The sequence below is a fragment of the Geotrypetes seraphini genome, chromosome 13 (genome assembly GCF_902459505.1).
Source record: "Geotrypetes seraphini chromosome 13, aGeoSer1.1, whole genome shotgun sequence".
Taxonomy (NCBI): domain Eukaryota; kingdom Metazoa; phylum Chordata; class Amphibia; order Gymnophiona; family Dermophiidae; genus Geotrypetes; species Geotrypetes seraphini.
In genome coordinates, this window is record NC_047096.1 from 61,213,999 (window position 1) to 61,228,140 (window position 14,142).

Genomic DNA, 14,142 nt, shown 5'->3' on the forward strand with positions numbered 1-14,142 from the left:
GAAGCCTCTTAAAATACTGTTTTTCTTCGGCGCGCTTCCGCCTTACGCTCAGTTGTCTGCGCTGGGTTGTCTGCGCGCCTTTGACCTGTCACCGGTAACCCTAATCTAGCCTAGTAGACCATCCACACGATAGCCAATCCAGTTCACTAGTACCTGAAAACCCAAGGAGTAGCAATATTCCATGCTACCAATCCAGAGCAAGCAGTGGCTTCCCCCTTGTCTTTTGTAATAACAGACTACGGTTTGGGCAAGTTCCTGGAGGAAAAATCCATTCTTAAAACCAGCTACGCTATGCGCACTTACCACATCCTCTGGCAATGCGTTCCAGAGCTTAACTATTCTCCGAGTTAAAAAATATTTCCTCTTATTGGTTTTAAAAGTATTTCCCTGTAATTTCAAGTGTCCCCTATTCTTTGTACTTTTTGACAGAGTAAAAAAATCGCTCCACTTGTACCCGTTCTACTCCACTCAGGATTTTGTAGACTTCAATCATATCTCCCCTCATCCGTCTCTTTTCCAAGCTGAAGAGTTCTAATCTTTTTAATCTTTCCTCATACGAGAGGAGTTCCATCCCCTTTATCATCTTGGTCGCTCTTCTATGAACCGGGTTACCAGATGTCTGGATTTCCCTAGACATTTCCTCCTTTTGAGGACATGGACGGGGGTCCGGACGGCTTTTCTAAACCTGGCACTTTGAAAAGAAATTGCATTGGGAGGGGGCATCCGAATATCCATAGATGGAACGTGGTGATGTCACACACACGCATGCGTATGACATCAATGCGTTGCATCTGCGCAAATGGCTTCTTGCCCGACAAACTGGCAGTGGGGGCGGGGCTGGGGGCAGAGCTGAGGGCAGATCTGGACGACAGGTCTAGAGGTCCAGATTTTACTGACATAAAATCTGGTAACCCTAGGCCAGGGGTAGGCAATTCCGGTCCTCGAGAGCCAGAGCCAGGCCAGGTTTTCAGGATATCCACAATGAATATGTATGAGATGGATTTCCATGCACGACCTCCTTGAGATGCAAATCTATCTCATGCATATTTATTGTGGATATCCTGAAAACCTGGCCTGGCTCTGGCTCTCGAGGACCGGAATTGTCTACCCCTGTCCTAGGCCATTCAGGTCACGTACACCTTCCACAACTCAAAAAAAATCCAACGCTGTAAGCTAACACGTCCCTCTCTATGCCAAGTCCAGAGTAAATTGTTCTTCAATTCCACCTTCAAGTTGCAAGGCCTCAAAACTTGGAACTGCCTCCTGACCTATCTACACCAGATCCCTTCCTACCTTCAATTTAGGAAGGCACTAGAATTGCATCTATTCTCACTATAACTCAGGACCTAAATGCAATTCTATATGAGACATGATGTTCCTGCTTTAAACCTTATTAATCTTATGTAGGCCGCAATGATTCCTAGTAGACATTGTGGAGTATAAGAAACAATATTTTTAGACTCAGAACCAAGGCTAGAAATTACTGTTAGGGCACTGTCTAGACAATCTTGTACAAACACTGCTTTTCCCTCCCTCACTTTTTATAAATGTCTTTTTTATGGCTTCCAGGACAGCAATAAGTGTAATCAGACGATAGTCTGGCGACAGATCCAGAGGCAACTGCTCTATATGACCATACTCTCTAGCCGCACCAGGCGACTTAATGCTTTGCAAAGTGTCAAGGAAAGGAGCTGAGCAACAGAATATTTCACAGAATCTTCACTTTATGTATTTATATTGTCAAAAACTTACTGGAAATACTGAAAGAAAATGTTATAATATTTATTTATATATTTTATATTTATAATTTTATAGATAAAAATTATAATTGTCTTTAGTAATAACAAAATAGCTTTATTTCATTATGTTTTTCTTAAATAAAAAGAACTTTACACCTCTAGCAGTTGAGTGTATTGTATTCTGTAATATTTGTTTGGAATGCATAATGAGAAATATTTTTCAAAGCCTGGAAGGTGACCTACTGATTGCACAGTTAGGTTAGAAGTAGAACCATACTCTAGCCCTATCTCCTTCTTTTTCCCCTCTGGAATGTACGCAGGTGAGGCTGGACTCATTTAGAGCACTGGTCTTTGACCTGGGGGCCGCCGCATGAGCGGACTGCTGGTCTGACTGGGTGTGCAATTGTATCAATGAACAGCAGAGAGTGCTAGTTCACTAAGGTGGCAAAGGGGCTATCCTCCAGCAGCTGGTGTTAAACTTCCAGAACAGATTCTGCTGAGTCATTGGGGAGGGACTCAGGCATGGAGGGGTTTATATGCCCTAGAGGGGAGTCATTCATAGAGGTCTCCAAGAGAGAGAGAGAGACTTCTGGCTTCCCTAGCCATGGGCTGAAGCAGAGCTCTGGGAAGGAATGGAGTGGTGAGTGTGATTGTCCAGATGAGACAATTGATCTCTGCTTGGCAAAGATAAGCCAGCCTGGAATACTGAAGAAACTGAAGATGCTTATCTTGAACCTTTGAAACCCATGTAGGGCAATATGAGACTGAGGCTTTTGAACTGAATAAGAATTTATTTTGTTTCCCTGAACGCATGCTGTAACAAGGCTCAGGGTTGTGAATAAATAATGAATTTTCATGTCACATGGATTTCTGGAAAACCCAGTCGGGATCCCTCACATATGGTGGTCCTTATGAGGTGTTTTTAACTTATGCCACAGAGAAGCTGGATCCATTTCCTTCAGGGACTGGGGACTTCACTAAAGTAGTGCAGGATTTTCTTTTCCTCTTCAAAAAAGGCTAAGGTAGGAAGCTCTGCCTTAGAGAGTGAGAGAAAACACAATAGCTAGTCAGAACTGGACAAGCAGAATTTCTCCACTCCCCTTTTGTTAGTATATAGAGTGAAAGTACCGTATTTTCGCGGATATAACGCGCACCATTGTAAAACGCGCACAGGGGTATAGCGCGCAGAAATCACGATGATATGTACAAAAACTTTTCTATACCGCGCTCAGGCATATAACGCGCATGCTGCCCGACTCTCCTCTGGCCACCCCGACTCTCCTTTCGCCCTCCCCGACTCTCATCTGGTTGCCCCGACTCACCCTGACTTTCGGTGCACTGCCCCGACTCTCCTCTGGTTGCCCCGACTCACCCTGACTTTCGGTGCACTGCCCCGACTCTCCTCTGGTTGCCCCGACTCACCGTTCACCCGCCCTGACTTTCGGTGCACTGCCCCGCCTCTCCGTGCCTGTCCCCCTTGAAGTCCTGTCCCCCCTTGAAGGTCTGCCTGTCCCCCTTGAAGATCTGCCTGTCCCCCCTTGAAGTCCTGTCCCCATCCTGAAAGCCTGATGCCCCCCCTCGACGTCCGATTCTTCTCCCCCCTCGGCAGGACCACTCGCACCCCCACCCCGAAGGACCGCCGACTCCCCGACAATATTGGGCCAGGAGGGAGCCCAAATCCTCCTGGCCACGGCGACCCCCTAACCCCACCCCGCACTACATTACGGGCAGGAGGGATCCCAGGCCCTCCTGCCCTCGACGCAAACCCCCTCCCCCCAACGACCGCCCCCCCCCCAAGAACCTCCGCCCGTCCCCCAGCCGACCCGCGACCCCCCTGGCCGACCCCCACGACACCCCCACCCGCCTTCCCCGTACTTTGTGTAGTTGGGCCAGAAGGGAGCCCAAACCCTCCTGGCCACGGCGACCCCCTAACCCCACCCCGCACTACATTACGGGCAGGAGGGATCCCAGGCCCTCCTGCCCTCGACGCAAACCCCCCTCCCTCCAACGACCGCCCCCCCCCAAGAACCTCCGACCGACCCGCGACCCCCCTGGCCGACCCCCCCACCCCCCTTCCCCGTACCTTTGGAAGTTGGCCGGACAGACGGGAGCCAAACCCGCCTGTCCGGCAGGCAGCCAACGAAGGAATGAGGCCGGATTGGCCCATCCGTCCTAAAGCTCCGCCTACTGGTGGGGCCTAAGGCGCGTGGGCCAATCAGAATAGGCCCTGGAGCCTTAGGTCCCACCTGGGGGCGCGGCCTGAGACACATGGTCGGGTTTGGCCCATGTGCCTCAGGCCGCGCCCCCAGGTGGGACCTAAGGCTCCAGGGCCTATTCTGATTGGCCCACGCGCCTTAGGCCCCACCAGTAGGCGGAGCTTTAGGACGGATGGGCCAATCCGGCCTCATTCCTTCGTTGGCTGCCTGCCGGACAGGCGGGTTTGGCTCCCGTCTGTCCGGCCAACTTCCAAAGGTACGGGGAAGGGGGGTGGGGGGGTCGGCCAGGGGGGTCGCGGGTCGGTCGGAGGTTCTTGGGGGGGGACGGTCGTTGGAGGGAGGGGGGTTTGCGTCGAGGGCAGGAGGGCCTGGGATCCCTCCTGCCCGTAATGTAGTGCGGGGTGGGGTTAGGGGGTCGCCGTGGCCAGGAGGGTTTGGGCTCCCTTCTGGCCCAACTACACAAAGTACGGGGAAGGCGGGTGGGGGTGTCGTGGGGGTCGGCCAGGGGGGTCGCGGGTCGGCTGAGGGACGGGCGGAGGTTCTTGGGGGGGGGCGGTCGTTGGGGGGAGGGGGGTTGCGTCGAGGGCAGGAGGGCCTGGGATCCCTCCTGCCCGTAATGTAGTGCGGGGTGGGGTTAGGGGGTCGCCGTGGCCAGGAGGGTTTGGGCTCCCTCCTGGCCCGATATTGTTGGGGAGTCGGCGGTCCTTCGGGGTGAGGGTGCGAGTGGTCCTGCCGGGGGGGGGATGTATCGGACGTCGGGGAGTCGGCCGGGCAAGAGGGCTTGGGCTCCCTCTTGCTCCGATCGTGGATGCGGGTGCGGGTGGGAGCGCGTGCGAGCGGTCGTTCGGGGTGGGGGTGCGAGCGGTCCTGCTGGGGGGGTGAATCGGGCGTCGGGCGGGGTGGGAACTATGTTTAAAAACTTTTGTATACCGCGCTCAGGCATATAACGCGCGAGGGGTATGCGCGGTACGTAAAATCACGTATAACGCGCGCGTTATATCCGCGAAAATACGGTACTGTAGAGTGCTGCCAAGCAGCAGAAATAAAAGAAAGGGTTTTAAACTACCTTGAAACTGTTCCTGTGAGAAAGGCTGTGGAACAAAAGCTACAAGCTGTAGTTTCAATTAACTCTGCAAGCACCTGAGTGTAAGTTGCAGAGAACCATTTTTAAACAGGCTGTTTCAGTGGGGAGGAGTAGTGAGAGGCATGGTGGCTGTAGATACGAAGCTAGAACCAGGATTCTGACAAACCTGAGCTTTATTGAGCCGCCGATTGCACCTGGGAGCAGCACACCAAAGGCATGCAGTAAGAGAGAGCAAAAAAAGGAGGGGAATAGAATATAAGAATTGCCGCTGTTGGGTCAGACCAGTGGTCATCGTGTCCAGCAGTCCGTTCACTTGGTGACCCTTTGGTCAAAGACCAGCACCTTAACTTTGAGCACGTATCTGAATCCCTGGTTTTCAAAATCTGCCTCAAACTGAAATCCTGCAACTGTTCCTTGGACCCATTCCCCTCCTACCTATAGGAGAAAATTCCCGCATTGGCCATCTCTGCTGTTACCAAACTCATAAACTCCACCCTACATTCGGGCCTTTTTTCCCCAGAAATGGGTCATATTGCCTTGACCCCTCTACTTAAAAAATCTGACCTAGACCCTTCCACGCCATCCAGCTATCGCCCAATAGCAAATATTCCTCTCTTAACCAAGATGCTAGAGTCTATCATATCTACCCAACTCTCATCATACTTAGAGAGATTCTCTATTCTTCCTTACCAATATGGCTTTCGTCCCAACTTCAGCACCGAATCCCTATTGACCTCCTTGATCTCAAAGGTTCAATAACTTCATTCTCGAAATAAGTTTGCCGTTCTCCTACAATTCGACCTTTCCGCCGCTTTCGATGTTGTCCATCATGACATTCTCGTTTATCAACTCTCTGAGATAGGTATTAACTCCACAGTCCTTGAATGGTTCTCAAAATTCCTATGTTCTCGTTCTTACGCTGTCAACATGAGTGGCACCTCATCCTTCCCCTGGAAACCGATATGTGGAGTTCCGCAAGGTTCACCTCTATCTCCCATCCTTTTCAACATTTATATGACCTCCCTAAAACTCCTCCACCTATCCCCCCTTGAAACAATTTACACTTATGCTGACGACATCCTCGTCCTCCTCGAGACTGATTCGAACCTCACCAACCTTTCTAAGAACATAGCCTCCTGTATAATGAACTTCCAATCCTGGGCCCGTATTGTTCAAATGAAACTAAACGAGTCCAAAACAAGACTCCTTTGGCTTGGTCCAAAACTTAACCAACTATCCTCCTCCTTCTCTCTGCCCTCTGGCTCCACTCTGCAGCTTGAGTTTTCAAGCAATGTTCTAGGCATCATTATTGATTCTACATTGTCCTTCAACGACCACCTCAATTCCTTGGTAAAAAAATGCTTTTTCAGCCTTCACATGCTGAGGAAAGTTAGATCCTGTTTCCATCAAAATCACTTTACCGTCCTTGTCCAATCCATAATCCTTTTCAGATTGGACTATTGCAACTCTATTTACTTAAGCCTAATTAAGAAAAACCTTCATAGACTCCAGCGGATTCAGAATACCGCGGCCAAGCTGATTTTCGCAAAAAGTAAATTTGACCATGTCTCTCCGCTTCTGTCCAAGCTTCACTGGCTACCGATAATCGCCAGGGTCCACTTCAAATGCGCCTGTCTAGCTTTCAAAATCCTATATGGGATCCTCCCTCCATGTATCCCTCTTTCTTGGAACTCCTCAAACCCTAATACCACCAGATTCACCCACAAATTAAAACTATCCTTCCCCTCATTAGGAGGTATCTCCCATAAAGGAAAACTAGGGACCTCCCTTCCCTTCAGAATCACCGAGCTCTGGAACAACCTTTCCTCCCCTCTTCGGAACCTGAGTTCCCTCCAACTTTTCCGCAAACATCTGAAGACCTGGCTATTCTCAAAAATCTCATACTTTTTCCATCTCTGGCATTCTAAGCCCTCAAAAACTCTTCATACTTGGTACTCTAACCCTTCACTGTAGTTCCTTTCTATCCCATCTCCTGTAAACCGTGCCGAGCTCTTCGAATGTAGAGATGATGTGGTATACAAAACTAAGGTTTAGTTTAGTTTAGTCTAACTGAGACTAGCCCTACCTGCATACGTTCTGATTCAGCAGGAACTTGTCTAACTTTGTCTTGAATCCCTGGAGGGTGTTTTCTCCTACAACAGACTCCATTAGAGTGTTCTAGTTTTCTACCACTCTCTAGGTGTAGAAGAACTTCCTTACATTCGTACAGAATCTATCCCCTTTCAATTTTAGAGAGTGTCCTCTCGTTCTCCCTACCTTGGAGAGGGTGAACAACCTGTCCTTATCTACTAAGTCTATTCTCTTCAGTACCTTGAATGTTTCGATCATGTCCCCTCTCAATCTCCTCTATATGAGGGAAGAAAAGGACCAGTTTCTCTTATCTTTCACTGTACGGCAACTCTTCCAGCCCCTTAACCATGTTAGTCGCTCTTCTCTGGACCCTTTTGAGTAGTACCGTGTCCTTCTTCATGTACGGCGACCAGTGCTGGACTCAGTACTCCAGGTGAGGGCGCACCATGGCCCGGTACAGTGGCATGGTAACCTTCTCTCATCTGTTTGTGATCTCCTTCTTTATCATTCCTAGCATTCTGTTCGCCGTTTTCGCCGCTGCCACACATTGCATGGACAGGTTCATCGACTTGTCGATCATAACTCCCAAGTCTCTTTCCTGGGAGGTTTCTCCAAGTACTGCCCCAGACATCCTGTATTCGTGCATGAGATTTTTGTTACCTACATGCATCACTTTACATTTATCCACGTTGAACCTCATCTGCCATGTTGATGCTGATGCCCATTCCTCGAGCCTGATTATATCACATTGCAGATCTTCGCAATCCTCCTGTGTCTTCACTACTCTGAATAACTTTGTATCGTCCGCAAATTTAATCACCTCACTCGTCGTACCAAATAGAAGCTGAAGACTTTCCTTAGCCTGCAGGAAAATAAAAGTGAAATGGCTGCTGAGTTTAGAGCAACAAAGGAAGCTGGTGCAGTGGAAGTTCTGGAGTGGAGCATTCTGGAAGACTAGCAGGAGACCAGTCTGCCGGTGAAGTGAAAGATGGGAGTGTAGGACCAGGAGTGTCAGGAAACCAGCAGAAGAATGTGATTCCTGAGCACAGGAGTGAGTGGAAATCCAAACCCAGAAGCGCCATGAAGGAAAAAGAGATTTGTTATGGACCGCAGGTAGAGGTTCAGGATCCACCTCACGTTTTGGCTAGCAAACTAGAGGACATTTTAAGTAAGGACCTTGTAAATCATAAACAAGATTTTATCATGAGTATAAGCCACTCAAAAGGGTACCAATGTAATTTCCAGGTTTAATTTCAAATTTGATTAAACGCTTATATAAAATTTTCAAACCGATGTACAACAATAAAAATACACAGATATAATAGACAGACTTTAAATATGACAAAACTGGATGGCAGGGTAAAAGGGAAGAACTACAATTTTTATAAGAAAAGAATGAGTAGTGGTGAAAACATTAGAGATGGGGGTCGCTGGTAACCAAGGTTTTATTCCTTAGTGTTAGTTACGAATGAGATGTTGGAAAAGATGTAAATCGAAGCTTTAAATTAATTTCCAAAGGCGTTATTCAAAAGGAAGCATTTCAGGGAAATCTTAAATTTCTCGAATACTGTTTCTCCTCTCAGATGGGTAGGTAAGTGGTTCCAATGTTGGGGGGCTGTTACCAAAAAGATTTCATTTCGCCTTGTATTTATAACCTTCAAAGAGGGGATTGTAAGAAGATGCTGATTAATGGATCTTAGAGTTCTAGAAGTAGTAAGGGGAATAAGGATCCTGTCCAAAAATGCCAAGTTTATTTAGGTCTTGATATACCGCTTTTTATGTGCAAAGCGGTTTACATTTTATACAAAGGATTAAAAACGTTAAAAATATAAAATAGAGGGGAACATAAGAATTTTCGCTGCTGGGTCAGACCAGCGGTCCATCGTGCCCAGCAGTCCGCTCACGTGGGGCCCTTAGGCCAAAGACCATTGCCCTATTTGACTATAGCCTTACCTGCGTATGTTCTGGTTCAGGAGGAACTTATCTAACCCTTTCTTGAATCCCAGGAGGGTTCTTTCCCCTATAACAGCCTCTGGAAGAGCGTTCTGGATTTCTACCACTCTCTGGGTAAAGAAGAACTTCCTTACGTTTGTACGGAATCTCTCCCCTTCTAACTTTAGCGAGTGCCCTCAGGTTCTCTTCTTCTTGGAGAGGGTGAACAATCTCTCTTTCTCTACTAAGTCAATTCCCTTCAATATCTGGAATGTTTCAATCATGTTCCCCTCTCAGTCTCCTCTTTTCAAGGGAGAAGAGGCCCAGTTTCTCTAGCCTCTCGTACGGCTTCTCTGGACCCTTTCGAGCAGTACTATGTCCTTTCTCATGTACGGCAACCAGTGTTGGACGCAGTATTCCAGGTGGGGGCGCACCATGGCCTGGTACAGCGGCATGATAACCTTCTCATATCTGCTTGTGATCCCCTTCTTAATCATTCCAAGCATTCTGTTCTCCCTTTTCACCGCTGCCACTGCACATTGCGTGGACAGTTTCATTGACTTGTCTGCAAACACTCCCAAGTCTCCTTCCTGGGGGCTCTCTCCAAGTACAGCACCGGACATCCTGACCTCGATTGTAATGAGCTTTGAGAAAATCCAGAACAGATTTCTTTTGAAGAAGATACGATAAAGTGATAGCCTCCTTGATCCAATGTGCAATGCCGGTAAGTTTGACTGATCTTAATGTTATCCGCAGGGACGGGAATGGTGATGAATTTTGTCACCGTGTCATTCTCTAATCCATACCTCTTGCTGTCTCTGTTCATAATTTGGATATTTCAGTTTGTAAATGGATGTCCATCTGACATGTACTTTAGAATAGGCTGTATCCTGTTCTAAACTACATGGGAGATGGACGTTCATTTGTGACCTACTTACTTGTTGTGAGTTGGACGTCTTTTCTAAAATGCTGCTCCACCTGTTTCAGAGACCTGAATGCTGTGGCCATGTACAGAAACAGCATAAGACACCCTGAACCCAGGGATGCCCCCTTATTGTCCAAAAGAGGGAGTGGGTATCCCCAGCTGTCAGAGAGGGAATTTCTTAGTGTGAGAAATGAAAATACGAATATATTTCTAATAGGGTTAATTATTACAGAGTGTCATATAAATATTAACAAATACTCCAGGAAGGAGGTAACATAATATATATATAACATGTGGCGGTAAATACTCATGCACTAATGACCATGCACTAATGGGGAAATTCACCTGTGGCCATTAATACTAAAAGCAGAAAAATTAACTATTTTGCCCTTGTAGCAAAAATGGCCTTAGCAGGTAGGAATGACCCTTGTAAGGATGCACTAAGGTCACCTTTTTTAACCACATTTTGGTAAAGAGAGAAAAAAAAATCCCCTATCAAAGTTTAGCTTTAGTTTATTTATTTATTTATATCACAATAAAGTATAAACAAAATCAAAATGTTGGAATAATCTGCTCGTACACAACACGTCTTCAACAGTTATCCCGAGGCTTTAGGTACCACATCAATTCTGTTCATCCATTTAGGACCCCTGATTAACCCTTTCAGGACCAAGGGACATATTTGTCCCATAACTTTAAAATCCTATAAATTTTGATTGGGATAGTCTACAGTTCTAAATTTGATATGTACGGATTCCATATGATACTGCCTTTATGTAAACAAACTGGTTCCGACATTCATTCATTAGCGTCGTTGCCAGATTGACGAGAAGATTCACTTGCCACACTGTCCATAAGCCAGAAGTGTGATTTTTTTAAATAAAAATAATGATATTTCACAAAAAAAATCAATTTTTTGGCATCTGCAAGTCCTTTTTACCATAAAAATGTCGTCAAAACCACAAAAATTGACCTACGATCCTTATGGTCCTGAAAGGGTTAAGGCATTGTGTTTGCCGAAACACGGCCCGTGTTGGGTCCGGATCTCACTTTTATGAGGTTGTACTATCAATGACACTGTATGTACCTATATAAATCCTGAGGCTGCTATGACTTGTTTTTATATGATTAGTTGAATTGAGAAATAAATAAACAATAATTCCTGGACATCTGGAAACTCGTGCTCCACTTTTTGCTTTTGTTTCTCGGTTTTGTTGGTGAAACACTGGTTCTTTTGTTGCTTTGCCTGAATTTACAAAAATATCATTCATCATAAAGCATTCCAATAATATAAAACTGCATACAAATCGCAAAAGGTTACCAGCGCTTCCCCTCAACACATATCAGTTTAGGTCCCATATTTCATCCTACAGAAAAGATGTTTCTTCAGCATTCTCTTAAACCTATACAAATTTGTTTCCTGTCGTATGTACCCTGGGAGCTTATTCCACTCCTGAGGGCCAACACATGAAAACATACTAGTTCCAGACACAGTCAATCGCAGTTGTTTCACTGTTGGAATGCATAAGGCAGCGTGAGTCGCTGAACGCAACACGTGCTGTGGTTCATATGACAGGTGGTCTTTACTTTGCTGTCAAAACCAGGGGATTAGTCTTGTGATTCAAGCAATCTAGATCAGTAACAAAAATTTTGCAAAAGCTGAAAATTAAACTCAATAACACGACACGAAGTCACAAGTGTGTGAAATGAGCCTAAAAATACATGAGCACACAGCTTGAAGAATGAGATTACAAAGAAAAACCGCAAAATGTGAAAGAGAAATACAACAATAAGGGTAATTTCCAACGAATTAAAAAGTAAAGTCAACCACAATCCTCAGTACTTAGCAAAGAGGAAACCCACAGAGGAAGTGCAAGACCATCGTCTCCCATCAGTTTTCTTTTCCGATGACTCACAGGGTTCTGTCTTACTATGAGTAAGACAGAGAGAAGGATTAAAAGGTGACCAGTTAAATATGTATCAAGGTTACATCCTAATATCCTACTGGCCATGCTGGTCCCTCTGCCACCATGTCTCATGTTTCTCCAACACCTTTTGATCTCATACTACTGAAATATAGAACCTGCATTTACACTAGGATAAACCACTTACTTTAACTGTAATTAATACAAGTATTTTATTTATAAGATAAAAAAGAGTACAGGGGTATTATTAAATCTGTGCAACAGATAACAGATAATTTTATAAAGATAATATACAACCAGAATTACATAAGAACATAAGAATTGTTATACTAGGACAGACTGAAGGTCCATCAAGCCCAGTATCCTGTTTCCAACAGTGGCCAACCCAGGTCACAAGTACCTGGCAGAAGCCCAAATAGTAGCAACATTCCAGAGTTGAGATTGTGATGTCATAATGCCTCATTCCACCAGTGCCTAAGAGCCAACTTCATCAGTGATGTCACAGTGGCTTGACTGTCCTATACTTGGCTCACCTAAGAATATAAGAGTTGCCTTACTGGGACAGACTGAAGATATATCAAGCCCAGTGTCCTGTTTCCAACAGTGGCCAACCCAGGTCCCAAGCACCAAGCTAGATCCCAAGTAGTAAAACAGATTTTATGCTGCTTATCCTAGGAATAATGGATTTCCCCAAGTCAGGTGTGGTTTTCCTAACACACCAGTAGGGCCTATCTTAGGCACACTCATTTAGGCCAAGAAAACCCTGGCCTAAATGGCAAGAAGCCTAAGGATTCAACACCTACCAGCATCTAAGTCTGCTAGATGCAATTCTATAAGTGGTGCCTAGCAGATTACATTACTGATTTCCATTCCGCCATTACATTGCGGTTCAAGGCGGATTACATAAGATTTCTCAGGAGGTTACAAGAATTGTAACTTTACATAAGAATTGTCATAAGAATTTCATAGGAATTACATATCCAAATATTGGTGCAAGTGGTTAATAAAGCACTATTCAACATAAATGCTCTACTCTTCCATTTAGAGAGCCCACTCTCAACGGAAGAAAAAGCCTCAGGTAATATATAGGTAGGGCATAAACGCTCAAACCTCCTCCTCCAACATCATCGGACGGGACCCTGGAGATGAAGCAAGCAGCTCAAAAAAATGTTGGAGGAAAGTGAAAGTTAAATAAGCCCTGAAGAAAGGTGTCTAACCGTGAAACGTTGGCCTCTCTTTGAAAACCACTTGTTCTCCTACAATCATAAATAACAGCGAGTTTAGTCCTGCACCTAGAGTTGAATGAGGCATTTTGCACATTCTCTCCAGAAGTTTTTTGCCGATGATGTTGGAGGAGGAGGTTTGAGCATTTATGCCCTACCTATATATTACCTGAGGTTTTTCCTTCCGTTGAGAGTGGGCTCTCTAATTAGAAGAATGGAGTATTTATGTTGAATAGGAATTACATAAGAATTTACGGGAACTTGATGCGATACATGTTGGGTAATTAGAAACCTTTTAGATTTGAAAGGGGTAGAGAGTGTGGTAGGTGGAGATTGGGAAGGAACTGGTCATGTTAAATAGGTTTTATGCAGTGTTCCCTCTAAGCGGGCGGGTGTTGTGAGCAAACTTTTTTCACCGTGAGCCAAAAATATCGGGCGCCAGCAAGTTATGAGCCAACTCGCCCGATTCTCCTCTCGCCGCCCTGCCATCTGCCGTACGCCTCTTCCGATCGTGCGCTGTGACGAGAAACGTGTGCGCTGCGATGTAATATTTTGTGCGCCAGCGCACGCCAGCGCAGCTTAGCGGGAACACTGGTTTTATGTATTTTTTGAAGAGTAAGGTTTAAGTTTCTTTTTTGAAGGTTTTGTAGTCTGATCGAAGACAGCAGATTGGTGATTTGTCTGTCTAGTCTGGCTGCTTTGGTGGCCATTAGATTGTCATATAGTTTTCTACAGATGATTGACAATTGTACCTAATGGCAATTATGAGCCAGTTAGCATGGGCCAATGCGAACATGCTATTTGTTTAACTGGTCCACACCCATTTCTGCCCTTGATGGGAAAAAAATGTTCTAAAGAAATAGCAAATGCTGGAGTCAGTGCATGCCAATAAACAGAATGACACAAAATGCTTTAACATTTTCCTGTGCTCTGCACGCATTAGGGATTAATACCCTTTAATAGTTAATTGTTTTCATTCATATCACACGTTTGTGTTAATAACATTT